The sequence below is a fragment of the Grammomys surdaster genome, unplaced genomic scaffold (genome assembly GCF_004785775.1).
Source record: "Grammomys surdaster isolate TR1022 unplaced genomic scaffold, NIH_TR_1.0 223, whole genome shotgun sequence".
In the NCBI taxonomy this organism is placed as follows: Eukaryota; Metazoa; Chordata; class Mammalia; order Rodentia; family Muridae; genus Grammomys; species Grammomys surdaster.
The window spans coordinates 803,102-826,428 of NW_021604668.1; the positions used below are offsets into that span (position 1 = coordinate 803,102).

Consider the following 23,327-nt stretch of genomic DNA (forward strand, 5'->3'; position numbering starts at 1 on the left):
TCTCTCTCTCTCTCTCTCACTGAAGGCATACAGACTGACTCCTAAACTGATGAAAGTTTGTAAAGACAAGGACTTTTCCCCTGAAGCACTGAAAAAGGCAAACATCATCTTTGAGCATATGTTTGAAGAAGTGCTGATTGTAATTAAAAGTTCACATCTGATCAATGTCCTAATGTGGGAGATAAGCATGAATTGCTCGGTCTGGCTAGCAGAAATCATTTGGTGAAGAATCTTCAGTTGCTGATGGACTGGGTGGATGAAATGAGCCAGGACATAATCAAGTACAACACATACATGAGGAACACCAGTAAACAGCAGCAGCTAAAACATCTGTATCAGCAACGTGGCCAACAGGAGAATATGCAGCAACAGAGTCGAAGCAAGCCTCTGCTCCCTGAGGAGGACCTCTCTAAACTCTTCAAGCCTGGTCCCTGCCAGGATGAATTCACTACTCATTGCAGGCCAGATTAACACTTACTGCCAGAACATCAAGGAGTTCACTTCCCAAAACTTAGGCAAACTCTTCATGGCCCAGGCTCTTCAAGAATACAATAATTAAAAATGGAAGAAGAAGATGAGTAGACAGACCGTTGAGACTCCACCAGAGTGACTCTTGGAAAAATGTATTTCTGTACTGCAAAGTGGAGAGGCGTACTGTGCTGTTACTGCTGCTAAGGGTTTTCTAGCCAATAATAAACCTTTTGATTGTTCCAGGAAAAAAAGATTTAAAAGGAATTATAATTTCACTCTTTACTGACAATCAGCCATATATCATGAAACTGCATTAAATAAAAACAGAAGTGTTGCTTATGAGACATGTCTTAACGAAAATCTCCCACCCTGGTTCTGACACTAACATGGAACGATCAATGAAATTTGTGGGAAATATAGGCTTTTTATTTTGTTTTATAATATTATTTTTATATTTAGTGCTTGGAGTTATAAACCAAAAGTTCTTCAAAAAGTTTTTTACATCTCTGTCTCATGTGTGTATGTGTGTGTTTGTGTATGCGTGTGTACAAGCCATAATGCCACATGTGTAGAGATCAAGGACAACTTCAGGAGTCAGTTCTCTGCTACTACAATACAGATTCCAGAATGTACCTATACTTTACCCTGTGAGTCATTTCACCAGCCCCATCATCCAACACTTCTGAATTCCCATGATTTAGATCACTATACAGAATTTCCTGCTATTAAGATGTTATTGTACCTTTATAGCCTCCTACCTTCCTTGCTAAAGTCACTGCTGTAGTTTCAGTCTGGGTAATATGCTCCCAAACTCAGTGTCAAGGTTTCTGTGTAGCATGACTAGGAGATGGTAGGAGCCTCTGAGTGGTAACACCTGGTAGGAGTCCCCAGGTCACTCAGAGACGGCCAGCCCTAGAAACCTCACTCCTTGTCTTTAGTATGCTTGGCTCAATATAGAATAATTTGGTAGTTACGAGACATGCTCTCTACATAAACTATATCCACCAGGATGTTATACTACAAGAATTGAGTGAAGGCAAACAACAAACTCATGACTTTCCAAAGCCAACTAGAGAACAGAGAGAAACTTGCCAGAATGTGGGCCTCAGGGATCAAACTCAGTTCCTCAAGAAAATGCCCTAAGGGTCTCTTGAATTCGGAGTCTAAGTGAGCCACCAACAGTTACCAGATCTTATTTCCAGTGTAAACATCAACCCTCAAGGTTGGCTGTGAACTTTTGCTGCTCTATAACACAGACAGGCCCTAATGACCATCAGATTTTCCTATTTGGACAAACACTTTGAAGTCTATGAAACAATGAAAATAAATGTCACTTCATATTAAAGGATGATACTTAGCAATAGATCAGACCTGTAGGCAAATTGTATTTGCATGAATATAATTATGACTGCTTTTAAGAAAATCTAATTTACTATAAGCAAAGATATAAAGAAAATAAACTTTTGGGCAGTGGTGGCACACGCCTTTAATCCCAGCACTTAGGAGGCAGAGGCAGGCGGATTTCTGAGTTCGAGGCCAGCCTGGTCTACAGAGTGAGTTCCAGGACAGCCAAGACTATACAGAAAAACCCTGTCTCAAAAACCAAAAAACAAAACAAAAAAAAAAATGAAACAAAAAAAGAAAATAAATTTTCCAGAGGAACTGAACTGTAAAACCAGGGTATAAAGTCAACTCTATATCTGCCAGGTGATATTGCTCTTCTGTGCTACACAAATCAACTCATGATATTTTTCACAGATACTAAGAACTCATTTTTCTTTCTCATCATTTGATAAATGCTTTTATAAAACCATTTGTTACACAGTTGTGAAGTAACCAAGGAAAGGAGGCTCAGAAAGCCTAAGAGACTTGTCTAAGTACCAAATATAGTAAATAGGATAAGGGGAGAGAATCCCGATCTGTATTTCTACTGTGCCTACCCAGAGGAATCCAACCCATGGAGTGAATAGGAATGAACATAAACACAGAAAACCAACCAATTATGTTAAAGTGTATTTTCTTTATTATTCATTGGCTTGATAAATTCAGGTACAGCTATAAACACAAAAGAAATCTTCAAAAGACATTTTGTTTTTATGGTGAAAAAGCAATAGTTCTACTTGATAATATCAATTTATTGCTTCTAAATTTTTCTCTTCATAAGAACTGCAAAGAAAACATAGCTTGTACATCATCAATGTATTCCATATTTCTTACAGCCAGTTCTTTTAGAGAGGCACTTTTATCACACTTCCTTCACCCACAAAATTGTTCTACTTTTTCTAGTTGTATGTTTATGTAATTACACATTAACAGATACGACAGAGCTAGAAGACAAAGGGCACATTGCTATCTCACACCCAGATGCTTGCAACTGCTTGTTCTGTGTCTATTTTGAGTGTAACTAGATGTGCTTTATTCAATCAAATACCAACAGAACAAAGACAGAGTTCAAGGGAACTTCTTTGAGACTGCTTGAACTAGGATGGTAATCTTTTCCTACCTTGGGACTCAAGAGAAACATAGAATATAGTGCTAGATCTTGGACTGAAATATACCAAGTGTCTTGGTCACTGTGTTAACTATAAATACACACTGACATACTTTAGTTTACAGTTTTCTGACAGCAGGTATCAGAAATCCTCAGCCTCAAAAATCACATAAGCCAATTCCTTATAATAGATCTTTTTGTATCTAAAATCGATTAACAATGTAAATAATTAGAAATTTTATTGGTGAGGGCTGGAGAGGTGGCTCAGAGCTTAAGAGCACTAGCTGCTCTTCCAGAGGTCCTGAGCTCAATTCCTACATGGTGGCTCATGATCATCTGGAATGGGATCAGATGCCATTCTGGTGTGTCTGAAGAGGGCAACAGTATCTTCACACAAAGAAATGAAATGAAATTCTATTGGTTCAGTTTCTGAGAAGAGTACTGACTAATGTGGATTTTGTTACCAGGAGTGGAATACTACATTTATAAATCTGTCCATATGGAGGAGAAGATTTAGACTTTAATAATAGAAAGCAGGAGAGTCCTGAGTCCTAAAGTACATGCTAAAAATGGATATATAAAGGTCACTTCTGGTTATATCACAGAATACAATGATAAACAAATTATTCAAAACAGGAGAAATGTCCAAGAATTATCACAAATGGCCAAGAATTCAGAGGGTCTTAGCAATGAATTGGGATATTTAGCTGAAACAGATTCTAAATAGTATTCAGAAACTACCTTAGCACCTTCTAATTTCTTATAATAAAACAGGACCACTGAGAAGGGGATTTAAGGAATTCTTGACTCCAGGGTCCAGAATATGAGGATTTGGTGACTTCTCAGCTTATCTAATACTGAAAACAGTGATTATTAAGTGTTTATTAAGCTAAACATTTCACAAAGGCACCAAGAAGACCAATGGAGTTTATTAGCCATGGAAACCAATAATTGCCATAAAGTACCAAGTTTAACTAAAGAGGGCAGAAAGTGCAAAATGAAGAAAAACTAATGGTTTTGATTAACAAACTGCTACAATTGGAACCATTTGGCTGAAAGTATGCCTTTTTCAAAAAAGAGAGAAGAGAGGAGAGGAGGGGAGAAGAGGGGAGGGGAGGGGAAGAGAGTGGAGGGGAGGGGAAGAGAGTGGAGGGGAGGGGAGGGGAAGGGAAGACAGAGGAGGGGAGGGGAAGGGAAGACAGAGGGGAAGAGAGGGGAGGGGACTAGAGGAGAGGGGAGAAGAGGAGAGGAAGAAAAAAGAAGAAAGGAGAGGAGAGGGGAAGGGAAGGGAGGGGAGGGGAAAAGGGAGGGGAGGGGAGAAGGGAAGAGAGGAGAGGAGAGGAGAGGAGAGGAGAGGAGAGGAGAGGAGAGGAAGCAAGAGAAATGAACCTCAATTGATTTAAAGATTATAGAGGCCACCAGGTAGACCTCTACACAGATTTTTGAGATGCACAAATCCTACAGATCTACAGAGTTGATGCTACCAAGAACTGTTCCCTGCTACCTAGGAGAGGTAGAAAGTACAATTCCTCACCTGTGATGAGGGTTCTTTGAGAATTATAGAGCCTTCCTCAGCTCTTATGAGTTTAACTCTGGGAACTAAGGTGCTACTCCAAGCCAGCGGCTTATGAATTCAGTGTCTCATACCCAAGAAGAAAAGAGAAACAGACAAGGAGGAAAGCAGAATAACAGACTAACCAAGGGAAGTGAAAAAGTACTCACTTTCAGAAAGTAGAGGAGACTCTAGGAGGAATACTGCCACCCTGCCCTCTGATCTTATGGCAGGAACTGGATGGAGGCCAAGGTTGCCTTTATTAAGACTGGTCATTTTTTATCACATTGAAGGGCAAGCCAGCAAGGAGGGCAGGCTCATGCTTTGTGTGCTGCTTCTCTGCTCAGCTAGGCAGGTGATCTAGTTAACTCCTGATCTGTCACAGGCCTGTCCTATCTAGTGGGGACTCCTGTCTCATCCAGTGGATCATAGACCCACATCTGTTTCCTAAGTCAGTCCACAAAGCAGGCATCTAGCCAATGAGAATTATTCTATGACTGTAGGATTTCATGCAACATTTTAGATTTGTGACCAATTCTTCTCTCTTGTTTTTTCTATCTTACTCTTGTCCTTCCACTGTATCCTGGAAGCATATAACTTCTCTGGTTACACACATTCAGAACCACAGAGTCACTCCTGTGTCAAGATAAAATATGCCTCAAATCTCGAACCTGTCTGATTTAGATGTTTAAATAAACTTCAGACTGTAGTGTTCATGCTGAAAGGAGGTAAGACTTTAGGGACTAATAAAGAGTGATGCATTTTCAATGAAAATGTCATAAATTTTGAAAAAAAATAGGAAGAATATTATAGAGCGGGTTGCATTCTAGAAAAGGCAAATGAAGCAGAGGAAAATCTCTGAGAAATAACCAAGTTAGAAAGGCCAAACTTGAGTTAATCAGACTCACTTTTATGTAACCTAAGTTCAACATGCTAAGAAATGCTCTTCTGCCTTGGTTGGGGGAGGGAGCACTTAGACAGAAGGAAACAAAGGCTCATTCAGTACTTAGAAGCAAGTGTGGCCTTTTCCCCCTTTTGCCTAATATACTTAACAAAAGTGTGATGTCACACAGAGCTCACTGAGCTGAATAATTGTAGGATGCCATGGTGCCCTCGGCATTCGAATTCACACTCCTACTCAATGGGTGGGTTTTTTTTTTTTTTTTCAGAACAAAGGTTTACTTACACAGTTGCTACAAAGCACAGTGAGATTTGAGAGAAAAATATGTGGCCGTTGAAGAGAATGCCTACGCACAAAAATTAATAATATCATGGCTTATGGATGAAGCGCACACAGCGGCTATGCTAGTTATAACATAAAAATATGGTTATATTTAATCTCCAAGGAACAGTGAGCTACTTAACTGGCTTTCTGTTTTACAAAACACAAACCTAATGTGTGACAGTGGGAGGGAGCATGGGCTGATCTGGTTAGTGCCTGTACGTCAACGGAAAGAATGATTAGAGGAGCTGCCACTGAGGACAGGAGAAATGCTAGTCTGTTCTTTTTCGGTTTTGGTTTACTGTTGTTTGTTTGTTTCTAATCATTTTGTTCAATTTCTTTCTGATTAGAAAAAAAAATAAGTTAGGTCAGCTGTGTAAGGTTTTGTTTTGTTTTGTTTGTTTGTTTGTTTTTTGCTCTTGTTTTCCAAGTTCATTACATGCTGTGCCATAACAGGGCTGTTATATGTCAACTACAAACTGTCTTCCAGCTCTCAAAAGTTCATGATAAGTAGAAATTGTGTGACAAAACTTTTTCTGGAAAGATACAATACATACATCTACTCAGTCCAGATAGGAAGTCTATAACAGACCAAAGTAGGAATACCATCAAAGTCCAGCTTGGTGAACAATGAGTTTTATTGGGGTTACTTATAGGAATATGGGTGAAGGGTTACTTTTACAGTAGCAGAAATGACTGAGATAGTGGCATCATCAAAGCTATTCCCATTTGGGAACCCAAGAGCATGTTATACAGCCTGCAGGTAGTTCAACACCTTGGATAGTGTCCTTTCCAAGTAACTCTGGTCCAAACCTCTTCCAGGAGATCTGCTGGATTTTGCTCCTTCTAGGCAATTGGTATGCTTTTAAAGTTGTTTTTGAAGCTAAGCTTGTTTGAGAATCTTGGCGGCTCAGTTTCACTTCACTGAGAGAGACTCTGGCTTTTTATTTTCTCTAGCAGGGAGAGGTCTAGTGATTCTGGTTAGTTTCAGGGACTTCCTAGAGCTATTTTGAGTGGTTTACCTTCCTGTTTCAGGACCTTCCCTGAAGGATGAAATGTTTCACTCTCAGAAGAAACTGTTACACCATAGGGAAGCAGTCAAGAATGCACACAAATACAAAACCAAGATACTGAGCTCATCAGGCTGGTTATTTGACAAATGTCAATTTAGAGGGTACTGGAAGCTTCTAATAGTGAGAGGTAAAAGGCAGGCTACAGTACTCAGCCTTGTGTTTTGCTTCCAAGGAGACTGTGGCAACGTCAGACAGCTCAGATCAACCATAACAAACGCTAGGAATTTATTCAGAAGTATGGATCCTTTCTGGAAGTGTAGAATCTTTCCCTTTGAGTGGGATATAAACAGCAACTCCCTGTTTTTGCCTACTGCTAAAGAGACTCAGAATATTTCCTATAGTCTGACATCAACCTTCTGGAGTAAGGAGAGCTAGCTACAAAGTCTTCATCTGTGTTTGGTTGGAACCCCTACTTGGCCCTGGAATTAGCTGGAAAACTCTGTCTTCTCTCAATCTCGCCTGCACAGAGCAAACTCCTGGCTGATATTATCACCTCTCACCTTTGTGTTTCCAGCAAGAGTGTTTCCACCTAAGAGTGCCTGCCCTGGGTCTCAGTTTTGACCATATATGGGCACAATCCCTGTCTCTAGCTGATACATAAACCCCCCTCACCTAAGGTCTATAAAACCTCCTGTCTTAGCCAGGGCAATCAACTTCCCAGGCCCTGTTCCTTGGAGGAGTGCCTAATAAACCTGCATTCATCTGCTTTTAATCTGGTCTGATCTGGCCTATATTTGTGTCACTGAGAAGAAAAGCCAATTAATACGCTCTCTGGAGTTCTGCTCCATGGATACACCATCTGATATTAGGAACCAGTACCATCTCTGTATTCCTCTACACATTTGTGTAGGCTAGACACACAATCGTAACCAATCTGATAACTGAAATGACATCACTGCAAGTTACAAAACATTTCTTTGTTGTAGTTATATTACAGAATCTCATGGCATGCCAGTTTAAAGAAGGAACTCATAGACTAATTATCTATATATCCCCACTACCAAGGTGTTGATTATAGGTACAAAGTATAATATTTAAGGTAAATTTTCTGATAGGTAATACAACCAGAATAAGAAACAGTTGAGCTGAAACCTGTATCCAAAGTATTTGTGGTATTTTGTTATCAAGCCTAGAGGCTCAAATCCTATGTCCCAAACTAGGTCTGCCCACTCATCTTCAATAAACCAATTAAAAGAACAAATTTTGATGTAGAAAACAGAAAAGACAGATTTATTCAATGCAGCCACATCAAAAAGTAGAACAAAAAGATCCTGAAGTGAGATTAAACTTTAAATAGAGGGCCAAGGATATGTACTTGTAGGCAGTCTCATTAAGGTGTGGTCTCAAGGTGATCTGACAAGTTGTTAGAACTGTAAAAAGAAAAAAAACTAATTTTCTCCTCTGGCTTGAGTCTTTTCTTTCTCTCAGCATGAGAATCCTGGGGAAATTCTCATTTCTTTGAGGTCCATTGCTTCACTAGTGTGATAGTCAGATTGAGAGACACAGTGTCTCTTTAGAATATATCCATTTTCTGCCAAGCTAGTTGCAGGCTTTTTGTTTTGTTTTGTTGTTTTTAATTGCTGTATATTTATTTCAGTCTTGGGTATGGGATAGAATTTAAATCCTCATACATGTTAGGCAATCACTTGATAACTGAACTTCATGCTCAACCCAGTTTTACTTTCTATTTTGAAGCAGGATCTCACTAAATTGTCTGGGCTGGCCTCTAACTCATTCTGTAACTCGAACAAGACTTGAACTTGTGACTTGCCTACCTTAACCTCCCAAGTAGAACTAAAAGTCCATACCACTAGATCCAACTCAGATACAATCCTAATTGCAGTCCTTCTAAGTGATAGGTTCTGGAATTTTAGGTCTCTACAGAGAAGGGAAAAGGAAAGATAGGGAAGGTAAGGACAGAGATAGGTGTCTTGTTTTTCATGACTCCACCACATATTCATAAATGATTTTGAAGAAACCTATTCCATTTGGGATAAACATTTGGAGTAAATACAACTGAGAAAATATTTGAAGCTAAGGGTAACTTACTTATACAAAGCCTTTGTGGATGAATTGTTAAGTATTATATTCTAAGATAAGTCACTATCTTAATTAGGATTTTAATTTCTATGATAAAGATACCATGACCTAAAGCAACTTGAGGATGAGGAAGTTTTATTTGGCTGACCTATCTCTTGGGTCACAAACCACCAGGAGAAACCAATGTAGGAACTCAAATCGGGACCCTGAAGGCAGGAACTGAGGCAGATGCTATGGAGGGGTGCTGTTTAGATGACATTCTAACAGCAGGATTATTCAGTGGAGATCTTTTCTACCCAGATATTTATAGGTTTGTATCAAGCTGCCATAACCAGCATGGCCATAGACACAAGTACACAAAGTAAAAGTTAATCAAGAAAACTATTCAAGCACTGTGAATAGTAATGTAATTTATCACCATGTAGCTCTTTGTCTTTTCCACAGAACCCAAATTGGTGTCTCTTCCATGAAACTTGATCTCCTATGTTCAGAACTGATCATTCAGTAGACTATATACAAAAAAAAAAACATAACTTTAGACAAAGACACTGATGCAAACAAAAGTTTGTACTTGAGTCTCATGTTACCAAATTACAAGATCCTTGTGTCCAGAGTAATCCTTCATCCTCACATCCTACACAGGGTTTCTAGGATACCAACATATACAGGCCTGGGGATCACAGAACTGTGAAATCTCAAGTAATCTTTTGTACTCTGGGTGAGATCATGAAAACACCTACAGAGTATAGCTTAATTCTGTTACCATCTAACCAAAACCCCCTAAGTGTGCACACTACAGGCAAACCAAGTTGCTAATTTTTCCTCAGAAAAGTTAACTCAATCGAATTTGATAAGTCAGCACTAAAATAGAGGGTAATAATTAACCTAAAAAACAGAAAATCTGTTAGAGGCAAAGGTGGGACACTGTGGAGCATTTAACTTTGCCACCACTTGTTAAATGCCTGTGTTGACTCAGTGGCCCCAGTGACAAGGTAGAATCTTGAGAATTGGCTTGTCAGATAAGAATGGTCTGATAAACTCTCCAGACACAGGTTGACAATGTTCTAAAAATACAAACTACAAACAGAAATAGAAGTCAAATATTGAAGTTGATATATCATTGCATAAACATAAGCATAAATGAAATTTTAAACAGTTTTAGAAAAGAAATAAAATCCTACCACAGCTAACGGCTCTGCTTGTAAAATATATAAATAGATTTTTTTTTTGTTTTTAGTCAAGAGATGAAATTATTACTTTTAAAAGCTAAGCTGCAAGCAGAAGGAAGATAATTCTCTCTTTAACCTCTGACTAGCTGAGTCATTGCGGCGAGGGTGTGATGACGTCAGTTTGCAAAAAAGCCACCCACCAAGGAAACACAAATCAGTAAGGAGTAATGACTTGCACAGGAAGCAGCATATTAAACTGGGACATCAGTTCCAAACTTTTCTATCAGCACCAGATAGCCAGAACGGTCAAAACTGGGATGTGAAAAAAAAAATCGCAATGTGTGATGATGCTTTTTAAGACTTAATTTTAAAAACAAGAGAAATTAGAACTGGATTTGTGGAACCTGTACCTGGTTGGACCACAATATGGTAGGTAAGCCAAGTACTAAAGGTGTATTTGATATAAGGGAGATGGGGCTCACTTTCTGGGGCTCTTACTCTTATTATTAAAATTATTTAAGAATGAACTCAAACAAAAACTCAAGGACAATTTCATTAAAGTTTACTAGAAACACTCCCAGAGCAGGCAAGCTATAAAACCGAGCAGCTGCACAAAGGGAAATGGAAAAACCAAAAAAAAATAGAGCTGCCATTTAACCTAGCACGGAGGTAGACACATAGCAGACAAATGGCCACGTGGCAGGAAGGGAAGTCCTGGAGAAGCAATAAGGAATCCTGAAATGTTGGGGCATCCAGAATGCTGAGGGAAGCGTGCTTAGATGAGAGAGAAAGAAGAAAAGGAGAAGTTATGCTTTTCTGAATAATTCAGGAAATTATGGTGACTTACAAAGCTGTGTGGCTGTGGTCTGCAAACTACAGCATTAGGGCCGAGAATTTGGGAAGGAGAATTACAGTTTCTCATTAAAGGAAAAACTATTCTTCCTATTTCCTGAGCATGCTTACAGTGAAGCTGCTGTTCTAGGGTAGTTTCTTGGCCAGGAATTGGTCCCTTGGCCAGGAGGTTGACCTTGTCCAGCTGGATGATACAGCTACACTCAGATTGAGGCCAAAGATTCTGTACTCTTGACCAGAAGGAGTTTTGTTTTGTTTGTGTTTCCACCTTACGTGTTGTTTCTGCCTACTCCAGGACACCTGAGCTTCCTCTAACAACACAGCAAGCAGTGATAGATGGGTGATGAAGCTCAGTGATTGGTCAAAGTCATAAACCTCATAGAATTCTTCCCAATCACAGAAAAGTAAAGAAGTAGTGGTGTCTGAGGCCCACAATGAGAAGCCAAGGAATCTTGGCTCTGTTCAGCCTGGCCACACAAGAGGTTAGAAGGACCTAGGTTTGCAATGAGACAACAAACTGTCTCTCCAGAGTACTCATAAATGCCACATCAACCTCATATGCCATTTGAAAAAATCCTTATAAGAATTCTTACCACACTATCTGAATTTTCTGACCTGTTTCCTGAAAAAAATCACTAGTAGAGAATACGATTAACAGAATTTAATTGACATACCCAGGTAACTGGAAGAGAAAAATTAAAATCTGTGGAAAAAATTACTAAATAGAAGATAAATCTGAAGAATTATCCCCAATACATTTCATAAAATGAATCCTATAAAACTAAGAGATAGATTAGGTCAGTACATGAGCAACTAGAGTAGGAACTAGTGTAAAGTACATATACAAGAGATAAAGCCTAAAACTTTTCCAGAAATTTTTAAATGCATAACATGACAATGAAGAAGAGTAACTACGGTTTCAAAACTCAAATTGTAATACCAAAACACAGTAAAATTACCCAACAAGTTTAAAAACTTGTGTTTTTTTAAGTGTATTATGTTGTTTTACTTACTATTAGGAGATAGGGGTTTTTGTTCTACAGTGCACATATGGAGGTCGGGGATGACTTTGTGGAACTGATTCTCTTCTTCCACAAGTGGCTCCGAGGATCAAACTTAGATTCATCGTCATGTTTATGGGGGAAAATGTCCACACTCGCTGGTCCATTTTGCCAGCCCAAGTTTTAAAATTTCTGATGGGGGAAAATCATTAAAGTTAAAAATGATGATAGCAAGATAAAATATACCCAAGCTCCTGCTCTGAGCACCACTACAATGGACAACGGATGAATGTGTGATGAAGAGGTGGGAAAATGGAATACCCGGGTGTCGAGATGGAACAGAAAGCAAAGCCGTAGTTACCACCAAAGGCCAAGTGATATCTGTGGTCTTGGCTGCCACAGGAGACTGTATGGATATCTGAGGGTTGTGCTGCCTTGGGGAGCAGGGGGACATGCTGATCTGAGTGGTCTGCACTACCACCTGAGACATCTAGGCCCATGTTGCTGCTATGGGCCATGTCTGGATTCATGGTCCTATGGCAGCCGGGATCTGTGTGGATGTCCCAGGCCCGTGTTACCACCAAAGGCCATATAGGTGTCCCTAGTATGGTCTGTCATCTGAGGCATTGTGCTGAGCTTGCCCTGCCCTTCACTGGTCACCATACTCAGGAGAGTAGGCCCTGCACTTCGCCTGAGTGGACCTTGCACTTCGCCTGGGCAGCACAGTAGAACTGATCCTGGTGGCAGGGATGTGGGTGAGCTGGTCAGAGGACATGAAAGCAGGAGAGGTGATCCTGCTCCTTGCCAGCTGTGGAGTGCTTGCCCTGGTAGTGTGGATATAGGAGAGCTGCTGGGCTGGCCAACTCAGCTCCCTCCCAGGCCCAGATCCAGGGCTTTGAATGGCCCACCCCAACATCTACCACATCTATGGTTTGCTGGAGTGCATAAAAGGTACTGTCCTGAAGATCCAAAGCTGTAGGATCTCCATGACAGGGAAACAGCAGGATATCAGAGAAGAGTTCCAGTCAGGATCCAGTATAGATAGTGTAGGAGAAGACAGAAAACTTAAAACCACCAATGACTCATTGCTATAACATTTGCAAGTAAAGATGTGACACACTGTGACACTGTACAGCTTCCACAACAGGATATTTTTATTCTATCATATTTTACTTTCTTTGGGGGTGAAGCAGTTACAAGGGCAGATTCAAAGGGACAGGGAGATGAGTGGGATTGGGGTACATGATGTGAAATTCACAAAGAATCAAAAGAAAGATTTTTTTTAAATAAAAACTGTAATGGCAAGAAAAAGTTAAAGAGAAACAGAAAGAGCAAGAAGTGGAGAGCACATAAAAGAAAGATGAGATAACTGAAAGGTACTTCTGTGCACTATAGACACAATCCCTCAACCAAAGCAACACTGTCATGTCATACTAAATTAGTTTAAGCATGCTTGAGTTTTTCTTGTAAGATATCCACCTTTATTATTATTTATTATTATTATTATTATTACAAAGTAAAAGATCTGGAACCCAAAAGTATGGAAAACACATTGAAAAGTACTGAGCAAAGAAGTGGAGTTGCTCTATTAAAGGGCCAGTAAATGTTACTACAAAATTAAACTTAAAATTTGAAAAGAAAATGTAACAATTGACATATGTGAATAGTAAAACTGACAGAAGTACAAGGAAAACATTGACAAATTCACCATTATTATTATTATGTGATTTTAAAAAAAGTCTTTCTGTAAACAGTGAATCAAAAAGCAGACAGGAAAGTAGGGATTACATGACGATGTTGAATGTACATGGAAACAAAATAAAGGAATCTGGCCCAATGGGTATTATCAATTCCTAAGCTCAGAAAATGAATAAAGCATATCTTCTCCAAATACACATTATGCTTACAGACTATTTCCTATGCCTTTACCATGGTTTGGATGTAGTTTCTATGTCCCCAAATCTTGAAATACTGAAATTTAATCCTATCATGAGGTTCTAAACTATAGAAACTTGAATCTGGCTGGTATTTAAATGAGAGGCCTTTGAGACTAGAAACAGTTATTAGAACAAAAAGTCCCATGACTGAGCCCTGGTAGTTTTATTGGGAGAAAAAGGACAGCCAGACATATACATATGCACATACTTGATTCTTGCTATGAGATACCATGGATATCTTTAAATTCTGCCAGCAAGGACATTCCCACACATTGTTCCTTGTGTTTTAACCCCAACTGTGAGCCAAAATAAGTTACGTCACAATTTACCTAATTTGTGGTAGATTTTCAAGATGGACACCATACCCTATTCTGTAATTAATCCAATGGAGTCTTAAATCAACTGTAAAATTGTAACAAGAAAATAATGTTTCATCTTAGGAGATTCTAACATGTACTTATTGCTATGTTTGGGAAATGAATAAGAGGAAAGAGAGAGAAGGGGAGAAGGGGAGTATTCAGGTAATGGATTTACTGGAGACAGAGCAACAGAGTCTGGAACTTTAAATGGCTACAGTTCATCTAGTGAGAGCAGAGTTGCCCTTTTAGGTCCCTTGTGAAGTAGTTGAGAAGGTAGGAAGTGTTGTGCCATGAGGAAATACTTCCAGAGACAACTGACAACATGAAACCAAACTAAGAGACTATATTTTCTACATGTCTGGTTGCGGTAGATTGCTGAAAAGTCCCAAGAACACTTCCAGATAAGGTGTGTCTGGAAGAACAGTAAGCTGATTATGTGTGTGATGTGGCCATGGTCATTTGCAGCCCGGTGGTCCTTCTCTATGTGGGACTTTGCTATCTGAAAGGCCCCATGGATGGTTAATTTTAATGGTCAGCTTGACACAATCTAAAATCATTTGGGAAGAGTGTGGTTAGAGGGACTATCTAGATCTGGTTGGCCTGGACAGGTCTTTAGAGGATTGTCTTGACTAGGTTAATGGAGGTGAACCTTCTCCTGTGAGTGCTACCATTCCTTAGGAAGTGGGTCCTGAACTGTGTAAGCACAGAGAAAATGAGCTAAGCCACAAGCACACATACATTAATGTGTTCTTCTCTACTTCCAGGTTATAGATGCAGTATAACCAGCTGTTTCAATCTCCGACTACTATGGCTTACCCACAGTGATGGATTATATATAACTTGAAACTGTAAGCTAAAATAAACAGACTCTTTCCTAAGTTGCTTTTGTTAGGATATTATATCAGAGCAATAGAATTGAAACAAGGACAAGCTCATTCCCAAGGCTAGGAAGATGGGCTTTCTGTCCATTTGATATCATACTTGCTCCTTAGGTGTTATCTGCTTTAATTTCTGTCTCCAAGCCATGTCAGTTAGCTTAGGGAAAAGACTTCCTCTCATTCAATATTGCCTTTTAATTGCAGAACACAGACTAAGAATAGGATGAATTCTCAATAGAGATTTTCCAAATAAATATAAAGAAATCTGTTCTTCTTGGCTGTGACCATCTTCAGAGTCTCTTTAGCAATGTAAATCAGGAAGAGACAAAAAGAATTCTGGAAGAAAATAAGTTCTATAAGAAAAGGCTAGAGAAGTTTGGGAGTTTTCCTCTTTTTTTATTCTTACATGGAAGATTTGAGTGCTTTCAAGCTGATGAAGAATAATAACCTACAAAGTGAATGCGGGTCAAAAACTGAACAGTATTATTGGGCTTAATGGACAAGAAGGGGAAACAAAATGGGTTAAAGTCCTAAGAAAGAAGAGTATATCCACTGTAAGGTTAACTAAGCACCACTCAGCAAGGCTGTGACCCTTTTGACTCTATAAGATCAGAACCTTTAGTAAGTCAGGTTTATGCATGTCTGGGGTAGTAGTTTAGTCAAATGCCCCTACAAGGTCTCTTCTGGCTCTTTGGTTTATGATTTACACATAGAGAGTAAATTTGAAGCTACAAACTAAACACTGAAGAATTATAAGCAACATCGAATTAACTAGAAAGCATAATTAGATTTTCATTAGACTTTTTTGAAATCAGGGTTCCGGCTAACAGAAGAATCTTGAAACATTCACTTAGGAAAAGACTCTTAGGAAAAAATTTGGGGCTCATTCAGCACAATGCCACAGATCTAAGTTTGCATGCTATAAGATTTAGTCTGATGTGTGAAAGGCAAATGATTATAGAAAGACAGTTTAAGTATTTTTAGGCACAGTCTTCAAGAGAGATAATTAAGCAACATGAGCCAAGTAGTTACTTCTATAAACATTCTAGGACATCTTGTCAATTCACACTTTTGTGTATAGTTAATTCTATATGCTTTTTGTAAGCCTATCTCTGTACTAAAGGAGAGATTTTTTTCAAACATGTCTCAGGGAAGTAATTCATTGCCTATCTTGTGCTTCAGTCAACATTTTCATTGTTTGGTAGCACCTATGCCAAAGAATACCTAGACAAAAAAATAAATTCTATAAAACGCCTATTCATTATGTCTTACTTGTAATTTCTAAACTGATTTGAAAAGTTAACAGACTAGTTGTGAACACAATATGTGAAATTTAAATGAAATGTTGACATATAACGGCTCAGACCAAAGAAACATTCTTTGTGTGAGCCTCTAGCTGTCTCTGCAGCCCACTCCACCCCCAAAAGAACCTCTTTCTTCAACTAACAATAAAAAATTGGTTGGGCAACTGTAAGTGGCCTATATATTTTTCTTATAAAAATCTTATCTAGCCATTTTTCAGACAATTGTGAACATAAAAATGTCTTATATTTAAAGTAAAATACCACTCATCCCTATACTTGGGGGGAGACAGAGTATTCAATGACAATATTCCTTTTAAAACGCTGTATCTTTATAGCTAGTGCTTGTCACACAAAGGATTGTTGATAAAGGCTTATTGAGTAGTTGAATGGCCAGGTAAACACATGTTATTGTTTGTCTGAAGTGTCCCCAAAGGTCCTTCATTGGCTGCAATGCTGAAAATCACAGGAAGTATGACATAGTTGGAACAGCTCCATCACCAGTTTGTGCCTATGTTCTGTTAGCACTGAAGGTGTATTTTTTTTTTTTTTTTTTGGTGGGAGGTAGGAAGTTGCTCTGCTTCTGATTTTTGTTTGATTGTTTTGTTTTTGCTTTTTGTTTTTGTTTTAGAAATAGTATCTCATATTGTAGCCTAGACATTCCTGAATCTCATTAAGGAGCCCAGGATATCCTTGAACTCACAGCATTCTTCCTGCCTTAGGTTCCAAGTGTCGGGATTATAAAACATGAACAAATACAACCAACTAGCATTTGAAAAATATATTTCGTTTCTAAATCCTGGTTCACTGGTCCACACACAACCCTCATCTCCTTTCCTCTCTACCTCTCTACCTCTTCCTCTATTCATAAAACACAACAGAAATATAAAGAAGGGAAGAAAAGCAATTAAAGATTACTCTTTCCCATATTGTTATCTGTGTAATAGTTAAGTAGTCATATAAAATAGTTTGGGATGCTTATATAAAACACAAAAAAATATACTTATTCATTCATTTATTCATTCTTTGATCCACCAATGTCTACTGGGTTTTGGTATTTATATGCACAGGAAGAGGATATCCATGGCAGATAAGGTAGAAAAAAATCTTCATGTTCAGAGCCAAGAATACAATATTCTATGAAGAAATAAGCAGGGGGCTGGGGATTTAATTTAATGATAGATTCTTGCCTAGCAAATACAAGGCCCTGGGTCTGAACTTTAGCACTAGAAAAGAAAAAAAGTAAATATTAAATTGCAGCAGCATGTGTTATAGTGGAGAATAGTCCACCGGGATCTAATCTATCCAGGAAGTCTACTAACACTTCCTTCAGGAACTACTTTTCTTTTTAAGATTTATTAGGGGTGTGTGTGTATGTGTGTGTGTGTGTGTCTTTGTGTATGTGTGTGTGTGTGTGTATCTGTGTCTGTGTCTGTGCATGTGTAGAGGCCAAAAGATGGTGTTAGATTCTCTAAGTTGGAAAATTTTGAGCTACTGAACTTAGATTGAGAAACAGAACTCTACCCTTCTGAAGGAGCAGGAAGTGTTCTTAACCACTGAGCCATCTCTCTAGCTTCAAGTAAATGTCCCTTAAGCTATGTGTTAGGAAATCAATAAGATTCATGGAGATAAAGATCCGAGCATGAACTCATCACACAAAGGACAAGGTATGTGTGAAGGCACTAAGACAGGAACAAGTATAATTCTTTCCATAAAACAGAAGCTCCAAATGAGGCTGAAATTTAGTGAATTACAAGGAGGGGTAACACAAGAGGCTATAGGAAGTGGGGAAGCCATATTCCTGCAGGGTGCTGCTGGCAGGATCAATGATTGAGTCCCATAAGGCATATGGACTGCATTCATGCTTCTTCAATATGCTACTCTCCTGCAGACTTAACCCTGGAAGACTGCTCCTTTCCCTTCAGACTTATTTCCCTAAGTAGGTTTGAATGATAAGAGGCACTAACAGGAGGCCTTCAACTCAAGGTGAAGGTGAAGTAACTTAATATCTCTGTTTTACCACTGTTAATCAACTGATCCAGTACCAGGAGAGTGAACAAGAGAACTCACTGATTACCAGGCAAGTTACCTAATGACCTCTTAAAGGTCAAACTACTTTTCATTAATGTTCATTGGAATTAAGGTTTTAACACATGAACTTGGTGGGTAAATTATAGCCATAATATGTTGATACATTTTTAGATACTGTTACAATGAGAAGAAACATTTTGAATTTTGAAAGTTATGACACACTCTAAAATGATTCTCTAATGGTTCAAATTAGCTAATTTATTGAGCTCTATAAGGCACTATGCTAAAAGCTTTGCAGATATGAATATTAATTATCTCATTTTGCTTCCATCAACTCTATTTCCTTTCCCACATATTCTACATATAGCACAGAGATTGAAATGTTTACAGCTTAGTCCAACTAAAAACAGAAGCAGTATCTACCACAACTGGTGTTGCTCAAGACACAGAAAGTGTCTTTACTTTCTCACTTCATGCTTTCTGTCTTCTAAAGCCATTTGAGAGGTAAATGCACTTCTCAAATTAGTTTATTCTAGTTCTTGGCCCTGCATATTTCACATAAATAAAAACTGAGTCCCAGAATGCAGGATTACCTACTCAAGATGGCACCTGCAATGTCCAAGATGGCATTTTTCTCCTCATTCAGTGATGTGCTTAACACTTCACATTAGGGCTGTGTTACCTTCCTTCATTGTTTTAAACTTTAATAATATTCAAATTTCAATCCAGTTATATTTGTTATATGATTTTTACTCCCATCAACATTTCTTTGGAGAGATTCCTAGCTGGCTATTATGTTTGAACACATTCAAGGTAAGACTGTTTAGGAAATGTAGTAAGCTGTTATTCTTGGGCCTATATTATGTGCTCTTTCAAGAGTCAAGGGGAGGGGGCTAGAGAGATGACTCAGAAGTTAAAAACATATTCTGTTCTTGCAGAGGACCCAAGTTTGGTGTCTAGCACCCACATGAGACAGCTAAAAATCCTCCAATAATCTACCTTCAGGAATCCAAGCTCTCTTCCTGGTTTTGAAGAACTCAGTACTACATACCCACACTCAGATACACACAAACATACATAGATAAAAAAATATATATATGTTTTTCAAATGAATCAAGAGGAAATAATATTCCACCTGGAAATGTAAACAGTACTACCACGAAAAATAAGCTTCTGAGAAAATCAATGCATTTATCTTTCTCATTAATGTCCCCAAAGTATACAAATGCAAAGTTATTTGGAGATTTTCATTTGAAAAAAAAAGTTGTCCCTAAGAAAACACTGAACAAATAGAGAAAAACTTTGGAGTTTCTTTCTTAAACAAGAATACCAAAGAAAATATTTTCCCTGGTTCAGCCGTGTAGTATACAAAGACTGCTGTAGCCATGATCCAATGGATCCCAGCTTGAAGTGGCAGCAGAACTTGATGTTTTGCCTCATGTTTCCTTGCTATGTTCAAATTCCTCCCTTTTAGAATGAGGAATGCTTATTCCAATGTATAGTAGAAGAATATAACTTTCTTTTCCATTTTACAGGGATTCACTGTTAAGGTTTTACCTAGGGTCTTAGAAGAGACTTGGCGCTTTTGAACAAGGTTGAAACTGTTAAGATTAAGGAGAATTTTGAAGTTGGACTGCATACATTTTAAATTATGAGATGGCCATTAGTCTATAAAGGCCAAGAGAAGAATGATATGGATTGAAATTTAAATACCCCCTCCAAAGGTACATGTGTTTGAACTCCTGGTTCCCAAATGGAAGTAGAGTTTAGAGTTTTGGTAGGCCATGGAATATTTGGAATATGTGGCCTGGTTTCAGGAAGTACCTCAGTATAGGCAGGTCTTTAATGGTTGTACCCATTTCTGCTTCTTGGTCTAACTACTATGTAAAGAGGAATCACATTTTCTTGCTACCATGAATGCTATAAATCAAGCCCTCTGAAACTATGAGCCGAAATAAATATTCCTCTCTTAAGATGCTTCTGATAGGTCTTTTGTCTGAGCAACAAGAAAAGTAGTTAATACACTGTTTCTATTAAAAGCTCCCAGGAATACCAGAATACAGAATAGCATGACAAGGGATTTCTAGACCCCTTGTTCAATAGTCCCTATATTTCACTATTCAGATTAGCAATATTTTTGACATTTAAAATATTCTAGATATTAATAAAATATATTCCTTACCACTTGTATCAACTCATTATCAAGAATGGAAGATACAATGAACAAATCAATGGCGTGCATTCAACCAAAGAATTAATACAAAGATGTGCAGACATATTAAGTAGGGACTATGCATATGTCTGCAGTGTGTGTCTTAATTACCTTGACAATACACAACAACCAAGGCAACTTATAGAAGAAAGCATTTAATGGGGGATTATAGTTTTAGAGGGTAAGTCCATGACCATAATGGTTGGGGGAAAATAGCAGCAGACAGGCATAACACTGGAACAATAGCTGAGAACTCATATCTTGAGGCAACAACCATGAGGCAGAGAGAAAGCTAACTGGAAATGGTGGTTGTTGTTTCAAGATGGGGGCTTGTTTCAGCAACTCTCACAGCACTCTCACTGGTCCTATGTCTAGTCACAGTGATAAAATGGTAAATGCTACATTCAATAAAATGTACCACAGCAATACTGATTACCACCTCTTCCTATCAGAAGCAAATGTCTTACTTTAATTGCTGTGACAAGACACCATGATCAAGGCAATTTATAATAGAAAGCATTCAATTTGGGGCTTATGGCTCCAATCTTTATGTTCAACCAGGTTTCTCTGTTGTTGTTACAAAATTTGAGACTGTTCTGATGAAATGTTTATATCAAAGACATATTAAACATCTGTTCAAGAATACATGTAACTCCATAATATCAATCAATGGCTTTGCCATTTTAATTTTGAACACACAGTCGCCAATAAGAGTCTGTAGTTTTGCTTCTTTGCTTCTTGATTTGAACCAATTGTCATTTCCTCTATGACAAATTCTATGGGATAAAGACATTTGGACAAATAAAAAACTGTATTCATAATTATTTATAAGATCATTGACGTTCACTCTGGATTATTTAGGTCATAGTTAAGAAGTTGTAGTTCCAGACCAAGACAAATGAAGACATGAATAATTTCCCTGAAAACTTAAAAAACTACAATTTTTTCAAATGTGAATCTCAGTAAGACATTTAAAGCAGTACTTTTTATTTCCCTAACAACCCAATCTACTCTGAATAGTGGTTTCACAAATAATGGTTTCACTAACATTCACATGCTCATCCAGAAAACTGGAAAGTTGACATTTTCTCAAAAGATAAGCTGTGAGGGAAGGAAGCTGTGTGGCTCTGTGGAAAAGTCAGATGTTATTAACGAGTGTGGGGCGCAGCTGTTACACATGAATCATTGTAAGGAACTCAAAGTCCCACTGTTCAGTGCACAAAACTATTAGTATAATTCAGCCTTCATCAAGTGGTAGAAAGCTGGCAATGAACCAGCTGGATGGTGGGACACAGTTATCATAATAAATGGGATTTCTCTTTTGTAAGACAGACAGCTACGTACCTTCCCACAAGGGCAGACTGAAGTTATTAAACATAAGGACTGATGAGATAGCTTTGGTCATGTTCAAAATAAAATTTTGTGAACAGTTTTAACTCTTTGCAAAGGAGAAGATCTAAAAGTAACCTAATGAAATAAAAAAACCCTCTGTCTTGTCTACATTGGTAGCACCATGAAAATTATTGATTTCATAACCCCCTTAAAATTATCATGTATAGTCAATAAAAAAATTGTTATTTTGAGACTGGGTATCATATACATAAGGCTGGCCTCAAGCTCTCCATGTCACCAAGAATATACAGGTCCTGTTCCTCTTGTCCCCACTACTCTAGGGCTGGAACTACATGTGTGTATTGAACCAAGGGCTCTTTGTATGAGAAGCAAGCATGCATTCTACCAGCTAAGTTACAACCCAAGCTCCTAGGAGTATCCTTTAACAGAATTTCTGCTTATCTCTCTTTTCTATCTCTTTAATGTCTCTTTCCTATCTGTCTATATATTTACATATATGAATGTATGTGTATTTGTATATTTATGTGTATGTTTGTGCATGTTGAAGTGTATGTTCGTCCATCTTTTCTCCATCACTCTCCACCTAATTTTTTGGAGACATGATGTCTCACTGAGCCTGGAGCATAATACTTCAGCCAGTCTTACTGGCCAGGAAGCCCCAGAGATCTACCTGTCTCTGCATCTCCAGTGCTGGCTTTAAAGACATGTACCATTATGTTCACCTTTTTCATGTGTGTTGAGGATCAAAACTCAGATTCTCATGGTTGGACACCAAACACTTCATCAACTGAGCCACTCTGCATATATCTTTTAGAGAAACTGATAAAGTAAAAATGATTTTGCAACTACCTTCAAAATAGCAAAATTTTAAGCAGTAATAAATGACAGGGAGAGAGTCTTCTAAAATTATATTTTTGTCAATTAAACCATAGCAATAGAGTTGCCTAATATTACATACTGTAGAATATTTTTACTGATATGTTACTTGATTCCAACAAAAATTCTATCAAGTAGATAGGATGAGTGGTACTTTTTCCACTTACAAAAGAGTTTATGGAAAAAAATCTAAAAACAAACAAACATGTTATCAAAGGGTAAATGGCAAATACAAGTTTCTTGAGACTGGACTCTGGGCCATCTATGCTTATTCTAAGTATCAACAAGAAAAATAAATGAAAAGTCACCTCAGCTATCTTCCCCAGAGCACAAACAAGCAAAAACATTTTATTTTAAAAGCATATACTACTATGGAAAATGCTTTGCTTGCAACCTGAAACACTGTAGTTGTTTAGGGAAGAGAATCTTTGGGGTGTTTTAGGCAGCACTAAGAGGAGGAGGAGAGGAAGTTTCCTTAGCATTCTCCTCCATGGAAGCAAAGCTTTTGT

At 38.2% G+C, this 23,327-nt stretch overlaps 1 pseudogene; it reads left to right on the top strand.

The window, feature by feature from the left end:
* The window catches only part of LOC114625824, a 36,615-nt pseudogene extending 36,056 nt beyond the window's left edge, over positions 1–559 (top strand).
* Positions 560–23,327: the final 22,768 nt, after the last annotated feature.